At 39.1% G+C, this 7,104-nt stretch overlaps 1 long non-coding RNA gene across 1 annotated transcript; it reads left to right on the top strand.

The window, feature by feature from the left end:
• Positions 1-2,173: 2,173 nt before the first annotated feature.
• Positions 2,174-4,321, top strand: LOC119772142. The gene is made up of 3 exons (XR_005279223.1): positions 2,174-2,478; positions 2,576-2,929; positions 4,129-4,321. It is a non-coding gene; the product is annotated as an uncharacterized LOC119772142 (long non-coding RNA).
• Positions 4,322-7,104: the final 2,783 nt, after the last annotated feature.

Below are 7,104 nucleotides of genomic sequence, written 5' to 3' on the forward strand. Positions count from 1 at the left end.
CTGACTTTTCTGCTGCTTCTGAGGCCTAAATGACCTTGGCCATCTGCCCTTCTGTTGCTGTACTCAGAACATTATTGATCCCAACCATCTGCTGTGCTCAGAATTCCATCTTTCCTTAGAAACCTACCCTTGCAAAAGCTGCACTTTAGGATTATTCATTAACAGTCTACTCCTGCAAAGGTGCACTATCTAATCAGCCTTATCTGTAAAGCTGTACTGCTCACAGCTCAGACCTTTTCCATGTTAAGGCACAAAATGGTTAGACCTTTAAACCAAGCCCTTTTATTCAATGTAAAAGATGACATGCATATAACTTTAATCATAGGTGCACACTAATTCTCTACAGAACTTTCCTACTGACTGTCTCACCTTCAAAACTGAGTCCATCTGTCCCGATTTATGACAGTGGATGATGATGATGATCACATATAAAGAAGTCTCATTATGTGTTGTAAAATACAGTTGTAAGTTTATACCACATTGTAGTGAGTTAACATCAAGCCTCTATTTACATACATTTCTCGAGGCAGCATACCAGGATATGTCATTCAAATTAACAACCCTTTTTAGAACCCAGCTGGCTTCCCAGGTAATTCTAAAGAAACTATTATGGATGGATGAATACATGGATTACGCTATGCTGACAGACAAAGCAAACCTTATTGCCACAGCTGATGTTGATCCTGAATTACTTGCACTACCTGATCCACTTGTGTGGGTTGTAGAGTTTGTTTAATGCTTCCATGAATGTGAAGGCACCACCAACATTCAAAAGTGTACAAAACATCAGCCAGAAAGTATTGATAGTGAGAAGTGGCCCCCACCTGCAGGACCGCTCCTTCATTGTTTTGCTATTTGCCTATAATTTCCACCAGTTGTCTTTTCCATTAGCACAACAGCAAGTGCAACTGATTGTCAGTCGGTGTTGCTTCCAAAGTGGGCAGTTTGATTTCACAGAAGTTTTACTTAATTCAAGTTATATTATGGTGTTTTCCCTTAAGTTTTCTTTTTTTAACAGTGTATTTTATTTGTAATTTCAAAACTTATATCTTTTTGATCAATAACTTTTAAAGCAAGAGGTTTTTTTTTTTTTTTTTTTTTTTTTACAGAGCCGTAATTATATTCATTTTTGTAGGTCTTGTGATAAAGAAAAGCATAATATCAAAGCAGAGAATTGATATATTGTCACTGTCAGGAAAAAACCTTGTAACTCCCATTTTGGACTTTTTTTTTTTCATAAATTGATACGATTGGTCAGTCCCCATGTGTGAACGTATGTTTTGGAAAATATTAACCAATTAAAAGTGTTAAAAAAAGGTTGGGACTTAATCTCGTTACTCCATTGGACTCTTCCGCTGTCGCTGTTTTTACAATTTCCTGTAAACTTTATGGTTTTGGACATACGAGGTTTCCGTCCGACAGCAACAATATATTCTTTTATGGGATGTTAATTTTTTTACTCAAACCTGTCTTTTATTTTTGCATCGTATTTGAATATATATTAAGAGTTCCTTTTCCATACTAGCTATTTATAAGAGCCATTCCCACTCCTGATGTCTGGTACAGTATGTTTACTGTATGCTATATTTGTTGTGTTTACTTCAAGATATTTCTGAGGTTAAACTTCTATATATTTAATTTGTTAAAGCAAAACACAAGGGGTCTATAATAAAGCTCAGTTTTCTTGAAAACTATCATAGCCTGGGAAAGAAGGGGTTCAATGTAATATTAGCAGCTTGACATGCAATTTGTAGTTGTGGTTGTTTTAAAGAACAAGGTCTTGCTTGTGTGGCATACAAACTTTGCAAATTATTTTTACGTTTATTAGCATTATTTCCCTACAGGCATCCATGGCAACCAGTTTGCATGTACAAGGGAATAGTCTTAATACTTATGTATCAAACAGAAAGCCTGAGACTGACTATAACACCAGGAATTTCTAATGCAGTCCTCAGAGCAGCATCGTGATGGGGAAGATCATGTTGGGACTCTTGTTTCTTCTAGGTGAGTGACTTCAGAATTACATTTACTGGTATTGAAACTTTTTGGGGAAAGCAAGACTGAATGATGAAAAATATGATTTTCAAATCTATCTTCCAGACTGTGTGGTCCTCTCCACCTGCCTCCAACATCAGTACTATTTTGTGAATCAATCTTTGACTTCGACTGAAGCTCAGACCTACTGCAGGCAGAAGCACACAGACCTGCCCTCCATCCTAAACTCTGAGCAACAGAACCAACTTATGGACACTCTTACATCTGCTGGACACAGCTCTGATGTCTGGATTGGTCTGTTTAGTAAAATCCACTGGAAATGGTCTGATGGTTACACTGGGAGTGGAGCGGACTACAGATGCTGGAGTACTTCAAATCCACCTGGTTTTAGTTATTCTGATGAGTTATGCGTTGTATCATACCAGAGTGGTACATGGTTTGATGCTCAGTGTTCAAACAATCGTCCATTTTTATGTTACAATGGTAAAAATTATACATTATGAGACACCAGTATTTAGAGCATTATTTTAAGATGTAGAATCTCTATTCAACCTTTTTCCTACAATGTCACCACTAACAGGTTCACAGTTGGATCCTGAATTTGTTTATGTGAATACACTGATGAGTTGGTCCAGTGCTCAGATGTACTGCAGAGAGAACTTTACTGACCTGGCGACCATAACAAGTTACACACAGAACCAGCGAGTCAAGAGCTTGATACCTCCTAATCATTATCCATGGATTGGTCTATATAGAGATCCAGATCATCACTGGTCTGATGGGAGAAGCATCCTCTTTACCAACTGGGATTCAGGTCTTAATCGGATTGGCTCAATGACGGTCATATGCGGAGCTACATCTACTGGGAGATCAGGGAGATGGAAGTTTTTACCCTGTGAAACAAAATTACCATTTGTTTGTTATGGTGCTCCTGGTGAGTGTGTTTTTAAATCCATACGAGAAAATAAGAAGCTGCTTTTCCTAAGAGTCAGGCATGTCCTGATGAGTTTGATTTTTTCCCTAGTATTTTGTACTGAGATATCGGAATCTTTCTAAGTTAATATCTAAAACATTTTATAAAGTTCAGTAAACAAATCAAATTGCAATACTCTGAGATTCAGAAAATAATATCTAATTAGTATTGCAGCAACAAGGTTCAGAGTTCGATTCCCAGCCGGGGGTCTTTCTGCAGGGAGTGTTCATGTTCTCCCTGAACATGCGTGGTTCTCTCTGGGTACTCCTTCCTCACACAGTCTAAAAATATCACTGTTAGGTTAATTGGCCTTTCTAAATTCTCCTCTGATTGTTTGTCCTGTTTGTCTCTGTGTTGCCCTGCGATGGACTGGTAACCTGTCCAGGGTGTACCCCGCCTCTCGCCCATAGACAGCTGGAGATGGGCACCAGCACCCCTCGTGACCCCGCTTGGGATAAGCATGACAGAAAATGGATGGATGGATTGTATTTCACTAAAGGCCTTCACCAATGATGTTCAAGTTGCTTATTTTACCTCTTGTTCTTATTATTGACAGAAAGTAAAGTTTCTAACTGGAGCTTTTTGTTACAACCTTGAAGCATCAACATATTTCAACATAGGGTAACTAGGTTAACTAACATTTACTAAGTGGTTTTTACCAAGTACTATCCTATGCTCAGCCCAGAGAATCTGAAGAAGCCCTTAATGTGGGCCCAACACAGAGTTGGACGTCAGAATTGGATGCCATTCAATCTGGGTGGCAAGTCTTGGAATGCTAATTCCTGGAAGCATAACTTATCTTTGATGGAGAGGAATTCGACAAGTAAAAACAGAAGGGGAAAAAAAATCAAATTCAATCAACAAAATAACAAATACACCATATACTGTACAATTCTTTCTGGCTCTACTCATATAAACTTATCTTTATTTGGATACAGTAGCTTTTTATCCACAAGATCAGGATTTCAGGAACTCATTGTGGTCAGAGACTACGGAAAACCATCCCATTAAGAGATCTGCAATATTTAGGATTTCAGATAGGATTGGAACAGTCCTACTCAGAATTATTAATTTGAAACTTAATTATATTTCAATGTGTTATTTATTTAAATGTGTAAAAAACCTGATAGCAAAAAGTAAAACCCCATATTTTAAATCAGTCATAAAACAGGTGGTGAGACTCAGACTGCATGTAGACGACTCGGTGGATCTGAATGACCCTGTTCTAAGAGAGAATATCCTGAGAGAGGCAAGTTTGAAATTATGACAGTTTGTATCGAAATCAATATTTAACTTTGATATTAATATTCAAAAATCTATATTTGTATGTATTCTAATGTTGTCCTGCAGCTCCGGAGCAAACTGCAGGAGAACGGAGTGAGTGTAGTCACCCTAAAGTGGAGAGAGAAGTCTGATGGGAAAATCTTCAAAAAGGAGAAGAAAGAATTATAACCTGAAATATTAAAACATGTTTGCTTTATCCTAGGTTAAAATCTACATTTTTATCATTCAGGAGTACAGTAATAGCTCATAACCTGTTTGCTACTATGCTAACTCTTTGCTAACTGTTACAATGATTTTAAAAATATCTAAATGATGTGCACACGATATGTACATTTTATGGTGTTGGTTTAGACTTTATGACATGTAATAGTAAATATTAATCGAAGCAATGTTTGTGATGATCTACGGTTTTTTGTGCAGTTTTCTGATCAATTCTAGTTTGTCTGTGATTGTCAGTAAAATCTTGCTGTTTCAGGTCCCATTATTGTTCATTAAACATCAAAGTTATTCTTGAACATTTGTAATACAACAATATAGATATGAGACATCTTGTCTCATATATTTAGTTATGCTTTTTATCAAGTGAAAAATGTTTTTACTCAGTTTGTTTCACCTGCAAGGCTGAGAAAATGTCTGAATGAGGGTTGGTTTTAGACAAAACATACTTATTCCCACGACAAGCCAAATTGTTTCTCAAGGTTTGTTAAAGCATGATTAATTTGTTTTGGCTCTGACACAACCTTCACAGTTTTTTCCTCAACAACAGTAAGGGAGACAAACTCTGTCTAGTCAGAAAAGAGCAGAACACTGTGCCGTAAGAGCTGTATGATGAACTGTGCTCTCTTTGCAAAGGTATGAAAATAAAGTGCCGACTGAGTGAAATCAATCGTTTATTTAACTGGGGTGAATAGTTGAATACTTTTTTTCCCACTACACAAATTATTTTTGGTTTTCTGATTTAGGATTTAATCTGAAGAGAGAAATATAGTCTTGTCTTTCCAAGTAACTCCATGACTTCTTAATCTGTTCCTTTAGCTTTTTCCATTAGTTTCCAAAACACCGGCGGAGAAAGTTTATTTCTGCAACAGTGCAGCATTGCCAGTTACTTTGAGGGCACTAAACTTGAGATTACAGGTCAGGCTCCCCTAGTGGCAAAAAGTTAAAAAGTTTTGTTTAAATATATTCATATATTTTTTGAGTGAGTTTGTGGTTAATTGATTCCATAAGTTGTCCAGAGTTAACTGTTTGACCATGAATGAGCTTGGACCACACTCTTATCTGTTGTCCCAAAACTGGGGAGGTCGTCGCGGGTAAACATGACAGACAGTTATTTAAATAACAAATTAATAGAAAGGCACATTATTATTAAAATAGGTAGTTTTATGGTTATATTTATGAAAAAATAGTAAAGAAATATTGATTTAAATCTAAATTTCCAAGGCAAATTTTATATAATTTGGCCCTGATTACGTCATTGAAAACACAAAAATAGGAGAAAAAAAATCTACTCAAGAAAACCAGCCTCATTCCTAATTTCAAAACAACCCTTACTGTAAATCTACCATGTTCATAAATATTTTGTGTGTTTCTTTATTAGAGAAAGATAAATCCTGGTTTAAGGTATGAGTGAGGATCAGTTTCAGTTTTAGACCTTCAGACAATTTTACAAAGTGAGTACTGTCATGATGGGTTCACTGGTGTGACCCAATTATGCAGAACACCACTGAGACGGAAACTGGAGAAAAAGGTTTAACAGAGTTTATTGTTACAAGCACTGAGATAGTGACTGGTTCTGGTTCAGGCCTGGGAAACTGGTTCACCGGAGTCTGCGTGAGAAACAGTTCAGTTAGCGTTGCGCATAGGAGTTTGATTCTTGACAGTTTCAGATTTGTACCTTGAGGGTTCTTGATTAAAGCCTTGAGAGGGAAGCTGTTGGATCTGGAGAGGATTTGATCAGCAGAGTCCGTAAGCTGCTTCAGCGTCTTACTTCTTAAGGATGAGCAGACCTTGGCTTAGAGTTTCCAGCTGTTGGTCCAGAGCTGCATGGAAGTTCAGAGAGAGGCTTCAGGTTTGGCTCAGAGGGCAGGCTCGGCAGGTTAAGCTCTTCCAGAGCTTCACAGGAGAAAAACTGGTTTCCTGGAAGACAGAGACAAAGGTTAGAATCCAGTCTGGAGTCAAAAGTCAACAAAGGTTCACAGAGATACTAGGCTTAGGTGCTAACCAACTGGATCAACACTGCGGCGTTGAGGCAAGGTCTGAAGACAGCTTAAGTACTGTGGATCCTCTGATGATAGAATGGGCTGCAGCTGTGCAGGAGGCTCAACTCAGGAGGATCCACGGCGGACTCTGCTGGAGAAAGGTGGTACTTCTCCAGCTCCCAACAGTACCCCCCCCTCAACGACCGCCCCTTGGCGGTCCGGAAGAGGTCGATGGACAGGAACGCTCGTACTCCTCAATCAGGGATGGATCGAGGATGTAAGAACCGGGAACCCACTGGCGATCCTCCGGGCCGTAGCCCTCCCAGTCGACGAGGTACTGCCAGCCGCGACCTCGCCGACGGGAGTCCACGATTCGACGGACGGTGAAGGCAGGATGACCATCGACTTCCAGGGCGGGTGGTGGGGAGTCGGATGGTGGGCACAGAGGACTTGAGACTACAGGTTTGACTTGAGAAACGTGGAAGGTAGGATGAATACGGAGAGACTGAGGCAGTTGAAGACGGACGGCTGAAGGGTTGATGACCTGGGAAATCTTATACGGACCAATGAATTTGGGAGAGGGTTTACGAGACATTCCCTTGAGGGGAATGTCTTGAGTGGATAGCCGTACCTCTTGACCCACGGAGTACTCGG

Source organism: Cyprinodon tularosa, unplaced genomic scaffold (assembly GCF_016077235.1).
Source record: "Cyprinodon tularosa strain WSP-4 unplaced genomic scaffold, ASM1607723v1 ctg70, whole genome shotgun sequence".
In the NCBI taxonomy this organism is placed as follows: Eukaryota; Metazoa; Chordata; class Actinopteri; order Cyprinodontiformes; family Cyprinodontidae; genus Cyprinodon; species Cyprinodon tularosa.